Consider the following 19,742-nt stretch of genomic DNA (forward strand, 5'->3'; position numbering starts at 1 on the left):
CTTCATTGAGAAAGAGACATCAGCTGATATCAGAAAGTAAAGAGGAGTAAGCAGGTGCGGAGAGGTAGCGAAACGAAAGAAAGACAAGAGCTTGTGGTGAAAAGAGACATTATACTGTGAGATCAAAAGAAGAGATTATGACTAGAGCAGAGAAATACTACAAAGTAAATAGGAGCTATGTTCATCATTTATAGAATACCAGCCTGAAGGTGGAGTGGGTGGGTAGACTACAGTATGATTTAAGAAGTACTTAAAGATGCTACCATTAACATTCTCTCCCAGATAATTTACCATTTATTCATCTATTTAGTTAATGAACCATTCCTAATGAGATACAGGCAATCTTCACTTTGCACTTAGGGCAAGACTGAGCAAGCTGAAACTATGCAAAGAAATTATAATATTAATGGGAAAATATATTTCTATAACTACAAAATTTTGGTCAAAATGTTAAAAACTCTCTTATTCTCAGTTATAAGTGTATAGGGAATTAAAAATAACAGTGATTTCATTTAAAATACTAATTTAAGGAGTTCCTGCTGTGGTGCAGTGGGTTAAGGATATGGCATTGTTTTTGCAGCAACACAAATGTGATCCCCGGCTTGGCACAGAAGGTTAAGATTCCAGTGTTGCCACAGCTGTGGTGTAGGTCACAACTGCAGCTTGGATTCAATCCCTGGCTTGGGAACTTCTATATGCTTTGAGTACAGCTGTAAAAAAGAAAAAATAATACTGATTTAAAATATTGGAAACATCAAGAATTGAGATATATTATTATTACTTTTTTTTTCCTTTTTTGGCTGCTCTTGTGACATATGAGAGTTCCCAGGCTAAGGATCAAATATGAGTTGCACCTGCAACCTAAACCACAGCTGTGGCAACTCCAGATCCTTAACCCACTGTGCCACAGCAGCAACTTCAAGAACTGAAATATATTATGTCTTTGTAAAAAATATAAATACTTCTTTAGAGTAGTTTAAACAGTGGTTGCCTTCTTCTCATCATATAATGTGTGATACGCAGTGAGTATTTTTGCTACGTCTTGGTGAAACATCATACTCTTCTCTAAGTTTGGATCAGCTTCCACCATTTTATCTTTCATACTTTCAATGTCGTGAAATATCTCTGAGAATTCCTTTAATGTCAAGTATTTGTCAAAGCACTTCCTCTGGGATATCTTCATCCTTTTCATCATAACCATCTTCCTAATTTATGTTGATAAGTCACCTTCTAAGTTCCTCTAGCTGCATATCTGGAATCTCTTGAGTGGTGACAGTGTCACCATTCCCAGGGTGAACTATTTCTTCTATAACTTCATTTCCATTTAATTTGTTTCACTTCCAGTGTTATCACCTTTCATTTTCTGCTGCACTTTCATCTTTGTCGGTCAATTCCCCCCTTCCATGATCATTTTTGCAAGTGCCACAGGATATCACCGGAGATGAGAAGTCAATACAAAAATCTGTGCTGCTGTTGCTGTCTGCGTGTATACAGAACACCAGGTATGTGGTGACCAAACCCTGACAGGCTTTCAAAGAAGTAATTGATTGGTCACTGATCATGTTGCACATCTGTATTTTATAAGTTTTTCAGATATTTACAATGATCACACAAGGTTGAGGCACCCTGTTACAGAAAATCACAATTCTGAGAAAGAAACACTATAGGGAGAATACAGAAGAAACTTTTAGACTCTTACATCTACATGGAGGTAATTGATCTTTTATGCAGACCAACTAAACTTCCATCAATTATCAATAAGTTTGATAAACTTTTATATAAGAACCAGGGACATGGGCATTTTATACACTCTACTAAAATAAATCCAGGATAAGACATATACATGCAGTTTTTTTTTTCAGATCAACCTTCAGGAAGAAATAAAATACAAGAAGCATAACTAACGATTTAGGATATAAAATCACCAAATAGGCTAAATTATACATCAAAGGTTTTGTTTTATACTTCACCTTCAGTGTCCACTACATTTCAAACCCAGCTTTGATAATTCTGCTCAATTCAGCAGAAATCTCATATGCACTAACTAGTATTTTAAAATTAAAGCCATTTATTCAGCAGATGAGAAATTAGAGTTATTACTTATCTCATACATAATTCTACTAGTCATCCTGGTAGCAATCATTTCTCTCCATAATATCTCCTTTAAAAAAGTCAATAATCTTTTCACAGTGGATAATAACTTACACAATGAATGTGAAAAGAGTGTTCAACTCCTTTGTGCAATCAACCCAATGTCTTTTGTTAAGTATGTACGACTTCAAATCAGTGTAAAATGGCAGGCTAGCTGTTAAACAGTGTGCATTGCTCGATCTAATTAATTCGACTATTTTATGCCAAAAATTCCATTAGTTTCCATTAAAGGTCTTGATGTAGTGAAGGCTCCTTTATGTTTTGTAGTTAAAACAATCAAACTTCATTTCAAATTAAGGATTATATCGTAGAATTAAAGGAATGCTAGTGTGGTTTTCTAGCATTGAATAAGTTACTCACTTTTAACAGGATAATCAGAACAAGAGGTAACTGAAAAAATTACCTTGTAATTCATCAACAGAAAACTTAAATCCAAAGGGAAAGGCAGCTGATAAAACGTAGGTAAGGAGGCTACCTTATGGGTTAGAATTTTATGATAACATTATAATCTGCCATTGAAAGGGAATGTTTCACTGGGGTTACTGGAATGTTAGAAACAGCAGTATGGCCAAATTTAATATTATTTTTCTGCTTGAGATTTATAGTCAAGGAACAATATATATGCACCTTTAAAGATTCCACATAATAATAATACATGGTATACTTTCATAGCCCCCTTTTTTGATCAGTAAATAACACTTACATATACACTATGTGTAAAGAATCACCATCACTATGTGATGACAAATAGATCATTTATGTACATGGAGAATGAACCATAAAAAAAGGGAAATGGCATTTCTTTATCTGCTCCCAAAGGGTATGAGGTATTCAGGACTCTTTCTAGTGTATCAAGAATGTTTCCCTTGTCTAGTTTACTTTTTTTGGGGGGGGGAGTGATTGAAACCAACTTTCTTTCTACTTGGGCTGATGATCAAAAACAATACTCGTTTTATATAAAAAATCACAATTATAATCTATAATAAGTAAATTTTAGTTCTTAAGAGCTTTAAAGTAAAACCATTGTTAAAATGATTCACATGTATTTTTACTCCATAGGCTTTTTTAAAATTAATTAATCAATCAACCATCAAGCATCATCTGAAAACCCACCATTAAGTAAGACTTTATATTAGTAGTTGAGACTACCACTAGTATGCAATTACTATGGCTTCAATCAAGAGACGTTTCTTCAAGATAGTGTGTAACTGTAGAGAGTCCAAAAATTTTGAACATCTGTGTTAGTGTCCATCTTTTCTTTGGAGGAGATGATCCATAGCTTTGGTCAGAATCTTGAAATGTATGTTCTGTTAAGGCTGAGAAATATTCTTTTGGATAGAGGGATATAAAGAGAGGTTACATTAAGTATTAAATTGAATCACATATATAATACAAAGACTGAGGACAAAAGTTCAGAAAAGGCAATGATACTGTGGATTGGGATAGTGGAGAAGAGCTACACTGTAAGATAATCCTAAATGCATAAATAGATAATATATTCCTAAATCCTTGTTTTTTAGGTGTTTAGGAGATAAATACATTTTCTATCTAATATACTATAGCAAAAACTAAAAATCTTATTTTAATTTTATATTTAACTAAAGCTGAAATTCTTAAACTACATAAAATAATTTGAAAGCCTAGTTAATATGGCTGAACAATTAAATAGCATCAATGTACTCCATGAAATGGATTTTGTCGAAAGATCAATCTTTTTATCAATATTTCTTTCCGAAAAGATGTTAATTTTCTAGATGGAATTAGGTTCAATTGATTCTAAAGATAAAACCTAAGATATTAATACATTCTATATTTAATATGGCCTGTACACCTGTTTAAGACCAACTTACCCATTGCTAAGTACAATAAGTTATCAACAGTAAACAAAAAAGACTGAAGTACATAAATAATTAATTTTATATTTCACTTCAACCAACTTTTTGTCAGTTACTGAAATCTCTATAAAGTAAATTTAATATCTAATCATTATTTCCAAAATCAAGCTGCAGGTGTATTATAATTTTTATGTAATATTCTGAAAATTAGAGGGGAATTCTTATGAAGAGTTTAAAAATAAATAATGTTTCTTTCTTGCAGTCTTTATGAACAGATAATTATATATGGGAACTGGATGCACAACAGTAATAAACTTTAACAATAAAACCTATTCTATTTTCACATATGCAGCATTAAGTAGTAGTTATCAAATACAATTACATAGTAAAATATAGACAGGGAAAAATTTGTTTCCTAATTTAATAACCATAATCAGATTTAGATTAATTTTTTTCATTTTAGAGAAAGACGTTTTTAGAAAACTTTGGATATTTTCATAGTTTCATTCTAGTACTTTATATCAATTACATTTTTTCCATAAACTTGACCTTAATTATGAAGCAAGACCAAAATAAATCCAATTTATCCCCAAAATCCTTTGGATGAATTACATCCTTTCTTGTACTTTGAGTCTTCAATTCAGTTTTGCATCAAAATCTCCTTCAATTTATAAAGTTTTTGATTCGTAATAAAAATGTTTATTTCGTAATTACCACTTCTCAGAAAAAAATTATATACTAATTTCCAAGCTTTTTCAATTCTCATTGAATAGAAAAATATGAAGTTTAAGGAGCCACTAAAAATACTGTTTTTTTGAGATTGTGAGAGATTTCTTTCAATTCCAAAATAAAGCCTTTTTCTATCCACTATTGAGTTTAACCATTCTTCTCTTCCTTATTCCTACTAACTGCAGGTATCTGGCCCTTTTACAGTCTACCTATTAAAGGGGCTGCAAGCACAATTTAAAAGAATTAATAAAAATCATGATTTATATCAGGTCTTCTCTGTTAAAAATGTGATTTACCAGAAAATAGAAAGAATTAAAATATACTATGAATTAAACCAAGATATAAATTATTTCTCTATAGATCTACCTTGCTTTCCAATAAGGAAGTTACTAGTGGGACTCTCTCCCAACTCTGATATTCTATGATTATAAAATCATTTTTATGGTTAAAAGCAGAAAAAACAATCATTTAGTTATGCTAGGACCAAGGAATTAGATCTTGCAAACTAGAGCATTAAAGTTAATTTAATATTCTAATTAATTATTCACAAATGCATTGGCAATACAAAGTTGACTTAATGAAATCCAGAATTATGATATACACTTACTTTGTTTGAAGTTTCAGTCATTTCAAATAAAACATCAAATAAAATCTGAATTGTGTTTCTGTTTTAGCATTGAACATATATACAGCTTTTCCAATTACTTAAGGCCTCAAAGTACCACTGAAAGGACAACTATATCTGCCTATATGTCTCTAAAAAGGAACACATTTGTACCAGCCCAGAAGAAAAGCAATCAATATTTGTTCATACGTTTTCAGTAAAAATGTCCAATGGAAAAACTTCACAGCTTCAATGCCTCAACTGGTAACTCATTACTCATGTTATCATTGATCCACATTTTTGACTTGTTTTAAGACAAAATAAATTCAGTATCTTTGTATTCTGCCCAGGGTTATTTTGCAAGCATTTCCACCCCCGCCCAATTCTTTTTTGATTGCTCTTAAGATAGCGCTATTTAATCAGGGGGTCTAAGTCTGATCTCAGTTCTCTAAAAATATTTAGCTAAGATCACATATAAAATACATATAAGAACATGACTCACTACAGATAGCTAGACAGAAATAGATACATAGGTGTGTATATTTTTAAAGCACTATTTCAAAGATGAAATTTCATTGTGTTACAGGATTGAGAAAAACATTCATTTTGGAAAAAAAACCCTCAAATTTGAAGCTCTTCACAGATAATAAGATCCAAATAATGACTCAAGAATGGCATATGGTAATGAAAAAGCAGTAAAGACCAAAGGAGAAAGCTAAGGCATATACATATGGAAATCTCATCATTAAGCTCAGATAAAAGCTAATCTATGTGAAGAAAGAATAAAATCTATCTATCTATCTGTCTAATATGGTTGATTGACCTAGACTTAGAAGTATCTAAGAACAAGGTCATTCATGAAATCACAATTTCGTTTCTAAAAAAAAAAAAAAAGAATAAATGTAACAGTTTAATAATCTAATCAGACTTGAAATTCTAAACGAAAAGAATAAAACCTCATAAAACCTCGCTTCACAATAAAAGAAAGCTTTAAGACAGATGTAATCATGGTATGAATAATGTTGCATCTTATTATTGATTAAAAGGGCTTGACCATGACATTTCATTCATCAGATTCCATTTCTCATTACCTGAAAACAACGCACATTTATCAAGTATATGTGTGGTTTCTCACATTTATGTTTTCTTTGAAAAATTTTTTGCCTTAATTTCCAATGATTATAGTATGTATTATGACTTGTCAGAATTTCAGGCTCTCATTCTCACAGTCCTTCAGAATTCCAGACTCTCCCAAAGACTAAGGGAACTACTTCAAAACAGATTGTGCACAGGGAGAAATTTCAGCTCCATCCCATTACTGCATTAATTCAAATTTCTTTGTGTCAGTTGTCGATGTTAAGTATAAATCATTGACTCTTAAGGACATAGATTCCCACTAATGAAAATGGAAACCAATTGAATCCTCTGGAACTGGCACAAATCATTCACATGATTCAGTAATAGTCCACTCTGGCAATCACTATGACATGATTATAGCACCCCTTAAAAGGTAGTAAATTGTAATGCATTGACCACTCTGTGCTCACTTCACTTCTCCGCTAACTCAGTAGAGTCCACCAATAACAAAGTAAACTTAAGATAAATTTTAACAAAAATTAGAGTGTATAGAAAAATCAAGACCTACATCCTTAATGTTAGTCCCCAAATATAATTTAAAAATTACAAGGGATGATGTGGGTGTAGGTGTGTGTGTGGGGGTTACAACACTAATCATGGAAAAATTTACTTAATAGGTATATATATATTTTTTTTAATGTTCGTATGCATACATATATGTATGTATGTCTTTTTTTACACTTTTAAAAAAAATTCTATAAATTTTAATACATGTATAGATTTGTAAGCCACCATACCAGTCAGGATACAATACAGTTCACCACCTCCACCCAAACTCTCATGTTATCACTCTCTAGGTATACCCTGCTCCCATCCTGAACTCCTGGTGATCACTGATCTATTCTTTGTCACTAGTTTCGTCTTTATTTAATTTTTTTTAAGTAAAGTATAACAGATTTACATTATTGTGTCAATTTCTGATGTACAGCATATTGACACAGTCATACATATATATACATTCTTTTTCTCAAATTATCTTTCATCATGTTGGTTTTCTTACTCTTTGTAATTGCCTGGTGATTAATTAAAAAAAATTTTGAGAAAGCAGCCTGCCCTTGTGAAAGTACCTCCTTAGATATGACTATTATGGGTTCTGGAGAACTTCATTTTAAGCTCTTCCCTCTAACTATGATTAGGGAGTATATTAATATGCTGGTGGCAATGCATGTTTGTAAATATCTTCAACATTTCTACTATAATTTTAAAATCAGAATTAAAATATTTGTCATAGTAAGATTAAGAATTAGTGCTATACTAGGCATTTTATAATAAATGAGAAAAAACTCAATTATAAAATAAATAACGAAAAGCCTTGTTTCAGAAATAGCAAATTTATTATTTTAAAAAATTTTATAGTACTCTTCTGCCCTAGTTTTAAACTGATTTTTTAAACAAATTTTTAAAAATTTATAAAAAGTGTATAGTCATTTTGCACAATGTTGTTGATTGCCATTTAAGGCTAAGAATGAAAAATCACTTCTCTAACTTTGAATATGTTATGATAACTTAAATACTTTAAAAAATAGATGCCTTCAAGTTTGACTTAAATATATGATTTGGTGGAAATGATCTTTACTGTGAGGTCTTTAGGTTCCATGTTTGAACAATTTTGTTTAGGGTTTGGATTGATTGGGTTTGACATTATCAAAAGAAGAGAACAATATTGCACATTACAGAATGAAAGGAAAAAAACCTTCATATCAATACTATCCAAAAGAAATATCATATGAGCCACACATGTAGTTTTAAATATTTAGTAACCATATTAAAAACATCAGAAAGGAACAGATGAAATCAATGTTAATAATATATCTAATGTTAACCCAATATATCCAAAATGTCATTATTTCAAGATATAATCAATCTAAAAAAAGTATTAACATATTTTCACCACTCTTTCATGTGTCCTGTCTTTAAAACCTGGTTATATTTTACACTAACATGGCCATTGGAGGGTTGAGCAGCAATGCTTTTGGACTCTACTTTTTCAAGATATTTGCATTTAAGGGAAGAGAGGTAAAAACATACAAAAGATATCAAAAAGAAGAAAATAGAGTATCATACATTTAATATTTGTCCCCTTGGATGTGAAAACGTAAGAGTAGAATTTTCCATAGAAGTGTAGTCAAGGGCAAGAAAGTAGGTCTGCAAGAGCCACTGAACGAGGTATAGTAACACATTCATTTTATTTGGTGCCCTGGATCCAATACCGATTGCCACCTCTAACTTGTAAGACAAAAATCACCTGAGTTAGACACATTGAGCTATGCATTTCTTACTTATATAGCATCTATTTCTATTTTCTTTGGTTCAGACTTATGGTTATTTGAAAAAAAAAATAGTTTTAGAAGACAATTTTGTCAATACCCATGTGTTTTAAAGTTAACCCTTCCCCTTTCTCCCTTACATTCTTTGTTCCTTTATTGCCTTTGCAACCTGAGCCTGCTAAATAAATAAACAGATAAATACATACTTGTATGTTGGGTGTAAGGGTGCATATTTATGAGAACCAAGCATGTGGGGAAGTCAAACTGTGAAGAGAGCATTACTCTCAGAGGCTCCTGACCCTTTGAAATACCCTCAGCTGTTCTGAAAACCACAGGAAACCTATTTGTTTATGGAAGTGTGCCAGGTGTTTCTTTTTCATAAAATTGTAATTGATTAATCATCATCATCTAGAAAAAAAAGGGCAACACCATGATGAGAGGCTGTATTTTCCATCTGTACATTAAATAGAGTATTTCAAGTGAGAAATGATGAAGAGAAAAGGAGGGAGTGAGGAAGAGAGAAAATATGAGCACAAAGTTTGGCAAGTGGATTTATAATTTAATCATAGTTTATACTCCCAAGCTGTCTGAATTTTATATCTACTTAGTACAACTGTGTGAACTGACAAAATCTGTGAAATTTTATTCTAGAATTATATCTGATTTAGTTATTTTTCAGAAAAACATTCAGTCAAAAGGAATGAAGTAAAACATGGTACGATCATCACTCTAAAAAACTGCTATACTTAGATAATAATATTAAAATTAGTTGTGAATAAAAATGTCGGCAGTGAGTGAAAAATACATGTTTTCAGATGGCACTCGTCTTCTTTGGAAGCTTCGGTATTTATTACAAAATGGAATTTGGCCACTTAAGAGAGATGGCAAGAATGGAGAGAATAAAAATAGGTGTCTAGAAACCAAACTAAGACACAGAAGAGATAAGCAAACATAATAAGCTATCAAGCAGCTCTTTTCTAAATCTAGATTACTTTAAATAAAAGAATATGTCCCTCCAATGGACAGCAGGGGAGAATAATTTACCTACCTGGCTGTACACTGAAACATCAGGGATGAATTTGGATCTGGACTGCATGGTAAGAAACAACAAAGGAATTACCTATGGGGAGCTCATTGTGAAGACTACATTTTGAAGAATACAAAGCAAATACTAAAAGAAGACTTCGAGTAACAATAAATGAGTTTTGGTTCATAAGAAATGACCTCTGTCCTTTTGTCTCTCACTGTGGTTTTATTTTGGCCTTTGTTTAGAATTATGATTTCCAGGTGAACAATATGTGATTGCATACAATAAATGATAATCATATTTACAAAATAGGTCAATATATCATGAATTGAGGCCTGAGTTGCACAGCTGACCAACCAGATCATCATCATCACCGCCATCATCTGGACATTAGTTAAAAATGCAGACTCCCAGGCCCTTCTCCAGACCTAGGGAACCAGCATCTGAATTTTGACAAGATTCTCAAATGATTTGAATGTGTGTTAATGGGATGAACTGCTGCATATATTGGTTTTTCACTTACATTTCACTGAGTATAGCTAAATCTGGATATACTTTGACTATCACATGTACCAAACCAAGATGAACAATTGGCCAGTCAACAAAATTTTGATACTTGGTTGTGGAGTATGGCCATGAGTTTTGCTAAGTCTGTATGGATATGGTAGAAAGTCACATTTAGGGGAAGAAAATATATAACGTGTTAACTTAAATATTTTTTTTCTGATTTTGTTTTTACTTAACCCCCAGAATTTTGAACAAGTAATAAACTGAAGATTTAAATTAATCGTATTTTTATTTGATGGTCTTCATAGATAAATGGTTACAATATAAAAAACTTCCTTACTCTGATTGAGATATAAATCAAAATTTATTTAGCCATGAAAAATAAATTTATCTGTGTGTGTTTGAGTGTGAGTGGGTGTGTGTTGCTAACCACTGAAATAAAATATTTCACAGATGCTTTAAAAAAAGGAAAAAATTATATTTTAAATGACTACATAGATTTATAAGATACAATTTTGTTAACTGAATTAGCTATAGTTTATTAATTTCAACTGAATTTTGATTATATTAAACTTTGACAAGTCACCTATTTAGAAAACTTTTCATCTCAAATATACAGTGATTTTTACTATATACTACATAGCCTATAGTTTTCTAATCTATTTTTTTTGTCACATACCAACAAAATATACTAAAGTTCCAGGTAACTTTTCATCTATTAAATATTTCTAGAACAAAGAAAAGATTAAAAGTCAACTTCAACTTGAGTTAAAACAAGAGAGGAAAACAAGAAAGTGAAACTCCAGAACCATTGAGAAAAGACAGTGGGATCCATTAGTTAGTGACAGAATGGAACAATAAGGTTGTTTGCATTAGAAAATGCTGCTTAGAGCAGATCATGCCAAATAGTGTTTTGTAGAACTCTGACCTTACAAAAGTCTGAGAAAATGGGTGCACTGTACAAAACAGGTTTGAGGAACTCTGAGGAAGTCACAGTGAAGATTAGTATATTACATTTCTGAGGTCTCCAGTTTAGAAAAAGAAACACACATATAACTACTTTATCAACGTTCTTCAAACTTGATTAATGTGTTTTCTTATATTTTATTGTGGAACATTCATTGATATTTATAGGACAATTTTGGGGTTGCTAGGAGAAGATATCCACAACAAAAAGAAGATATCAACACCTATTATATCAGTTCCAATGGGATAAAAGCAAATTCAATATTATATTACTGTGCCAAATTAAATAGATATTTATTTACTAACAAAAACTACTGTTGCTTTTGCCTATCTTCTGTGGAAAAACCCAAGAAAGATTTCACATTCATCAAAATCTAATGTGCACAAAATAGAAACTGAGAAATTATATTTAATTATTATTTGATAAAGTGAACACTCAAGACATTTTCCATAGAAATGAAAATATATATATATTGAAGTAGAGGCTAAAATATCTATATGATGCATTTCTCTTATATTCATCATATATATGTTTCAGTATGAAACAATGCTTCAAAATGAGAATAAAAAGTTTAATTCTGAAAGAAAAACCAACAGAAAAGAAAACCAAAAACAAACAAAAACCAGTGTTAGGAGTTCCCATCGTGGCGCAGTGGAAATGAACCCGACTAGGAACCATGAGGTTTGGGGTTCGGTCCCTGGCCTCACTCAGTGGGCTATGGATCCAGCATTGCCTTGAGCTGTGGTGTAGGTCACAGACGCAGCTTGTTGCTGCGTTGCTGTGGCTGTGGTGTAGGCTGGAGGCTACAGCTCTGATTAGACCTCTAGCCTGAGAACCTACATATGCCGCGATAGCGACCCTAGAAAAGGCAAAAAGACAAAACAAAACAAAACAAAAAAAAACAGTGTTACACCTGAAAAGTATTTTATAGAAACCAGTTTTGTATGCATTTTTCTATGGAGGTTGTTCTGGACTAAACTGGTCCAAAGTAGTACATGGAAGCAAAAGAAATATAGGATATGTTTATTCTTTGTGCCATTTAAAACAAAATTTTATTTCCATTTCTGTTTACTTAATTATAATGTTATTATAATGTTATTATATTATAAATTACAATGTTCATGATGCCTACGTGAAATCATTCTTGAAAAAGATGTATGATTAGATAAATTAATTACTTTCTAATTATTTCATAAATCTTGACTGGCTAATCCTACTAATCTGCAAACTTTGATATGTATTTATGTAGGAGTTACATATTTCAAGATTTTTTTAAATAACAAAGGCAATAAAGTATAAAAGTCATCTATCCTTAGAAGAGAGTTGAAAACATCATTCTTAATGCATGAATATTCCGAACTTCAAACACTTAACTGAAAGGTTTTTGTCATAGTTGTTGATTGATAAGAGTTAATACAAAGAAGATAAGCTGAAAGCAGAAGTCTAATGATACCAACTGTTTTCTGTGTCTTTAATCACTGTTGTTTTGAGATTCAGTCAATAAAATTAATTTTCCTATATTTGTCATTTAGGTAACTCATCTTTGTTTTCTATATATTGATTCATTAATCTCTTTATAAAGTTTACAAATAATGTGAAATGTGAATATTTTCACCTTGTAAAAATCCTTCTATTTCTCAAGCTGTGAAGGTTCAGTTGCCTACTGTCATTCAGCAAGTCGATATTAGAGCAAGATACATAGTCTCAGTTCCCTAGTCCTATGCGTGTCCTCCGAGTGTTCAATTACCCACCAGAAAGCAAAGGCAAATATTAACAATGATTTATGGTAAATCATTAGCTATTGTTCCATTACACATTTACCCCAATGTGAGCTTAGTCTATTTAGAAATTACTGCACCTCCACCCCCACTTTGTTTTTAAGAAAAATATCCATTTAGGATATCAGTAAAATCATGACAGTTCAGCAGTTTTGGCAAGCACATGGTCCAAAGTAGGGGAATGTGTGTCATATTTTTCATTACAAAAATAACAGCTGGGAAAAATGCCACCACTTTGCCTTGCTCACCTATTTTCAATGATGTTCTGAATCACTGCTTGTCTTTTCATTTCTCAAGGAAGCCATCACTTGTTTCCTGTCTTTGATTTTCTTCCCCATACTTTACAGCAATACTCCATTTTTTAAAAACTGCTAGTTTAAAAACTCTGTGTTCACATTGTTACTTCCTACTCATAGGTTGAAATGAAAAGATATTATTAGAAAATTATAGGATCTTGGAATCACAGAGTTAGATCAGTCTTTGGAGATTATCCCCTGAATTGGTAATTCTCACTTAAACGTGAACTGAATTAGAGGTATGGTATATGCAAATGTTCCTTTAGGGTTTCCTTTAGCTAAACAGAACCTGGAGTCAGGTTTGCATTCAAGTTCTTATATGGCAAAAGCCTGAAATTTCAGGCCACAGTTGAAGAGGTGAAAATGATAGCCATTTTATCTGTGAATTTAAAAACATGATAATGTATATAAAAGTTTTTGAAAATGTAAGTTATTATTGTTGATAGCTGCCAAGACTAATTAAGACCTAAAGAGGAGGAGTGCCTTTCTTGGAGGTACACAGATATGGTAGGGACCAGAGTCCTGGTTGTGACTCTGTTTCCATTTACTACTGCTGTGTAACAAGTAACTCCAAAATTTAGAGGCTTAAAACAACTTAGTTTTGAGTCAGAAATTGGAGATGAGCTTGACTGGATCATCTGCTCTTGGAGTCTCTCATGAAGTTGTAATTTGAGGTCAGTTGTGGTTAATGCCATCATCCGAAATTTTACATAAACTGGGCTTCTGAAATGTCCCAATATTTGGCTAGCAGGTGATTCTGGCTCTTGCCTAGGAGCCCACCTGAGGATCCTCGACTGGAGCACCAACCTACAGCCTCTCTCCAACATGAAGGTCTCTGGGTATTAGACTTCTTGCGTCGTGTATGACTTTCCCCAGAGGGAGAGTGCCAAGAGAACCAGGTGGAAGCTGAACATTCTTTTATGAACTAGCCTAGGAAATCATCCAGCATCACTGCCACCATATTTTATTGGTTGACATCTCACACTCTTGCCCAGATTCAAAGGGAAGTGACATAAATCCCACATTGCCTTAGTAGGAGTATCAAAGAATTTATGAACGTTAAAAAGTAACCATACTCTAGGTTCAGCCTGGTGTACCCTATTATATCCTGTAACACCTTCTGAGGAACTTCATGAAAAATTATCATTTCCCTAAGTTTTCCTGGACAGCCAAGTATATAGTTTTCATAATAGAACTACACTGGGTTCGGAATAAGAAAAGTATCATATATTTAATATTTAAAATTTAGCTACATAGAATTCATTAAAAAATCAAGAAAATATAACTAATATAACTGAATACTACTATGTAAGAGTCCCAAATATAGGTGCTGGAAGTACAACTATTAAGAAAAAAATACCCTCAAGTCTATCAGGAAAGGCAAAAAGTGATAAAATGACAGAATTATGCCCAGAGTCAGCTATGAATGGACTTCACTGAACAGGAGGTTAAAGAAATGGTTGCAGAGAATCGAGGTTAGAGGAGCATCTGGAGGGATCCTTGACCAGCAAGGTGGCTAGATCTCTCCTGAAACAAAGACAGAGCATTCCAAATACATACATTAGAGGAGGCAAAAGGTTTACATAAAAAAAAAATCAAGTAAAATTTGATAAAGCTATGGTAAGATATATATGTAGTTAAAGAAGACAAGTCTGGAAAATTAATTAAGAGCCAGAATTTGAAACCTTCTATGATGGTCAGGAGTTTGTACCCATAAAAATATGTGGCCGCTTAATAATAATGATGTAACTGAAACAATTGAAAAGGAGAAATTATTATTATAATAATTTGAAAGTGATGATACTTTCAAACAATGGAAATAACACAATTAAAATATTTCAAAGTACTCAAAACTGCATAAAATTACACATAGAATGTGAAGCAGAGAGGAAATATTGAAACAAACCCATGGATGCTTAATATAAAGCCCAACATAAATGGAACTAGATTGAAATCAGGTGTTGACTTAATTTAACTTTGCCATGGCATGTGTTGGGTTATGTTGGAATTGTCCAGTATTTGCATTACATATAGTAATCAAGACAGAGCAAGCAACAGGGAAAATGGATTCTATGTTTTAATTCTCCAGGGACAAAACACATGCAGCTCAAGTCACCTGGCTCCTTTGATTTTACTGTATGTGAATTGGCTAATTAAAGTGTGCGTTTCCTCGATGTATTTCCCAGGTATAAAACAAAGATCCTTTGTGGTTAATTTTTTTTTGCACCTGGAATGTATTAAAGTAGGATAAATATGCAGGATGTTGCTTACAGCTCAAAGATTTAATTATTTATATGAGGAATGTCTGTTGAAAACAAATAGAGGCAGGAAAATAATTTCACAGGCCATTTGGGGCACCATCCTCAGGCTCAATATTATACAGCCTTGCTCCCCAAAGTGTGCTTTTTAGAGCAGAAGCATGGGCAGCAAATGGGAGATGGTTAGAAATGCAGGATCTCACATTCTACTGAATCAGAATCGTTTAATCAGATTCTCAGGTGATTCCTATAGACATTAAAATCTGGGAAGCACAGATTGTGGGGACAGGACACAGTAGGCTTAGGATAACCTTGAAACTGTGGTAAAGATCTTTGCATTTGTTTCCATGATTCGGTTCAAGGAGCTTGAATCAAATCTTAAATAGGAGGAAAACCCATGAAGGAATAGATAAAGGTGAGAAAATTTTCAAACAGAGGGGAATGATTAAGTAATTAAGAAGGAGTAGCAATTCATATATACAGTTGCTACCTATATCCATATCTATACCTTTATTTACACAGTTGAATTTGAATTACATAATGGAGAGTTAGAAGTAGTTATAGACTGCTTTTAAGTGCCTAAGACAGTGGCTGGCACATGGTAGACGTTTAATATTAATATTAATTGAGTGAGTAAGCTTTACATACATCACTTTATCATACAAAGTAATTTTGCACACATTATTTCACTTTGAGTCTCACAACATCTCTGTGAAGTAGACAGAATGAATAGTTGGCATCATTAGACAAATGCTTTCAACTTGTCTACTTTGTAATAACTTAAAATCAACAGGTATGACAAAACCTTTTAGTGTATAATTGATGTTAAGAATATTCATGCATTAAAGATAGCATTTTCAATTGTCTTTGAAGCAGGATAATTTTTACACATTACTGCCTTTGTTTAAGAAAGACTAGGATAGTTAACTGCTATGTAAATGCTAACTAACTTTGAATAGTGAATTTCTTCAGCTTAATTAATTTACTGAATTACCTTACCTTGTTATAGCAAGTATTTAAAGTCAGCATCACAAACAATGCAATTTCAAAATATATGAGGGAGCTAGGGTGGGAACACCACACTTTGTCCCACTTTCGATTCTATTGAAATAGAAGTGAAAATGGCATGATGCTGTAGGTGACTCTGGGAACACATTTTGCATCTCTTTCTCCTCAATGCAGAACAATTGGTCATTTAAGCCCAGTACACACACCCCCCCCAAAAAAAAGAACTGTGTGCCTTAACATAAAAGGCATAAAAAACCAGGATATTGACAATGTTAAGGTGCAGAGAAGGAGTAAATTTTCAAAATCACAGGTGAGATCAGGATTTGAAGTCACACTTTCTGTTTAAAAATTGAAAAAAGGTTCCTCCATAGTGACCCTCATTTCCAATTCGAAATTGGAACACATTGTGTAATGTGTGATCTGACCAAAAGAGGGTTGTTTGCATTTCATTCTGAGCATCCATTCAAATCTGGAACATATTTTCAACATAACTTTCCTCTCAAAAGAGTTTGCTTGTGTTAAAGGAACAAATAAAAGTGGGAATTCTTGTTGTAAAGAAAGAACAAACATCATAAAGAACATATGATTGCTACATTTTATTAAATATTTGACTTATATAAAGATATGTTGAATTATACATTTTGTTAAATGAACAGTTCTTTCCTAAACTATCAGGATTTTTTCTATTGTTGAGGGCAGAAATTTGTTACTTTACAAATCAAAGATCTTTTAAAAAATTTATTTTATAATCTGATTCTTCCAATGTACTGTTCTTTTCAAATTTGCTCAAATTCATCATCAGCAATGACACAAAATCGCCTTAAAGTTTAATTGAGGTTTTTTGTTCCATCATTAGTTCTAATTGTTTAAGTGCTTAAAATCCATATTTTATAAACATCTGAACTGAATACTAATCTCTGGAATCAAACAGAGCCAATCACATTTTGAAGTTCAACTTGCACTGAACTCTACAAAACTATGCAGTTTGAAAAATTTCTCTAGAAGATAAAGGAAACTGTTTTACTTCAATGATACTCATAAGTGTCCAGTGATCTTATCCAATTTAAAAATGATAATTAGGGAGTTACATGGCTCAGCAGAAACAAATCTGACTAGCATCCATAAGGACACAGGTTCGGTCCCTGGCCTCACTCACTGGGTTAAAGGATCTGGCGTTGCCTTAAGCTGTGGTGTAGGTCACAGACGTGGCTCCTGTCTGGCGTTGCTGTGGCTTTAGCGTAGGCTGATGGCTACAGTTCCTGATTCAACCCCTATCCTGGGAACCTCCATATACCACAGGTACAGACCTAAAAAAGGCAAAAAGACAAAAAGGCAAAATAAATAAATAAATAAATAAATAATTATAGTTGCTACCGTGTTTTCTACACCGGCACAGTTCTGAGCAATTAACAGTATTGAGCCCTTCTTACAACCATCATTCCAAAAAATGTTATCCTCATATTATAGAAGAAGAAAAGGAGGCTTAAAGAAGTTAAATTTGCCCAAGATCACAATTCAGCCATACTATATTCTAGCTATTGTGTTCTTCCTACCATGCTAGGCTTATTACATTATACAAAATCACAAATTTAAGATAGTGTTTGCATTTTCAGAAGGTCACTGGGCTTTGCATTTCTGTAAATCTCTTTAAGAATACTCAACATAAGGAGAGATAACACAATACTACTACACCTTATTACTCAATAATTATATAACATCATAAGCTCTAGTTCAGAGGGAAAAAGACACAGATACTATAATATTTGAATATGAAGACAATGGTACGAAATTTTCTCATTTTAAAGTTAGCTAGGGCTTACTAATTGGGTTGAACACGTGTCTTAAATTTGTCTATTTGTCATCTTCCATTAATTGCTTGCAATCACCTTTGCTAGTTTCTCTCTCACAGTATTGTGAAAAATATAGAAAAAAATGTAATTGCATCTGGAGTGGATAAGCAATGAAGTACTGCTGTATAGCATAGGGAACTGTATCTAGTCACTTGTGATGGAAACTGATGGAGGATAATGTGAGAAAAAGAATACATATATATGTATATGTATGCCTGGGTCACTTTTCTGTATAGCAGAAATTGACAGAACATTGTAAATCAACTATAAGGGAAAAAAATGAAAATCTAAAAAAATTTAAAAAAGGGGAAAAAAAGCTAGGGCTAACTTTGTGGAAGGACTATAGAGTTATAAGCATGGTGGTAAAGGGCCCATGTATACTTTGCAAAACAGGACCCTTTTGAGAGTGAAAGGAAATAATTGCTAGAACAAGGACAGGGCAGCAGGCTTAAACAGGGATTCTCCTGAGGAAATTTGAATGCATGGTCATCCTGTACACAGAGAAGGGATAAGTGCTGATAAAGGGGAACTGGTGAACAAGAGAAACAGAAGTGAGACTAACCTCAGCTCTTAGTGGGAAGTACTCTTTTCCTTAAGGTTTAAATTAAGTCCTTGTACACACCTTATGGCATTTTTATCCTCCTGGAAGAGGCATGTAAAATGAAGGTTAGGAAGGTTTATCCAATACTATTTGTGGTCAGAAAATTGCTCCTTAGGTAGAGTGATCTGCTGTAATGAATTAACTTTGAAAAAGGCATTTTAAAAAGGGTCAGAGACTATCTCAAGGTAGAGAAAAAAAGGGAAGGAAAAATTCAGGGATCGTTCAACCTTTTACGTCTTCCTGTGCCATTTCCTTTTTAATCGAACTGCACCATTCTTCAATCAGATATTTAAGACATTCTATAAAGTACAAAAAATATATGGTTGTAGAACATCAAACACACTGTATGAAAAATAAATCTGCAAATACTAAGTATTTTCGCATTGCATTAATCATAATTTTTATAATTCCATGATTAATAAAATTGAATTGACTATTCAATAAATGGAATTTTATATCATGTTTGTTATCAACTAAATAATTCAGTATGTCATTTTATATACACACTCTTTAATTACCTTACTGACTCAGAGGTAAGATGCTGCTAATCCATTCATTTCCCCAAGCCCACCAAAAAAAAAAAAAAAAAGTACAAAACACATGAGAGTATAAGAGCAAAAGGTTAAGAGTTTAATATGAAGGAATTTTTAATCAGAGGGGAAAGCAGCTGGTTGAAGTTCTTTCCCCTCCAACTAGAGGCCCCAGATTGCATGATGATTAGTGACAC

The 19,742-nt window shown here is 32.7% G+C and overlaps 1 protein-coding gene and 1 long non-coding RNA gene across 33 annotated transcripts in view; both read right to left on the reverse strand.

Annotated features, from left to right (window-relative positions):
* ROBO2 (roundabout guidance receptor 2) overlaps nucleotides 1-19,742 on the reverse strand; it is a 1,676,226-nt gene that overhangs the window by 851,946 nt on the left and 804,538 nt on the right. The gene's annotated exons all lie outside the window — the stretch shown is intronic.
* Nucleotides 277-5,494, reverse strand: LOC146397816 (uncharacterized). Its single transcript, XR_014824983.1, has 3 exons — nucleotides 5,323-5,494; nucleotides 909-3,479; nucleotides 277-638 (listed from the first exon to the last, which is right to left on the reverse strand). It is a non-coding gene; the product is annotated as an uncharacterized LOC146397816 (long non-coding RNA).

This window comes from Sus scrofa, chromosome 13 (assembly GCF_054392235.1).
Source record: "Sus scrofa isolate SSC_HxYL_T2T_F1_AM1 chromosome 13, Sscrofa_HxYL_maternal_Yorkshire_Landrace_v2.0, whole genome shotgun sequence".
Taxonomy (NCBI): Eukaryota; Metazoa; Chordata; class Mammalia; order Artiodactyla; family Suidae; genus Sus; species Sus scrofa.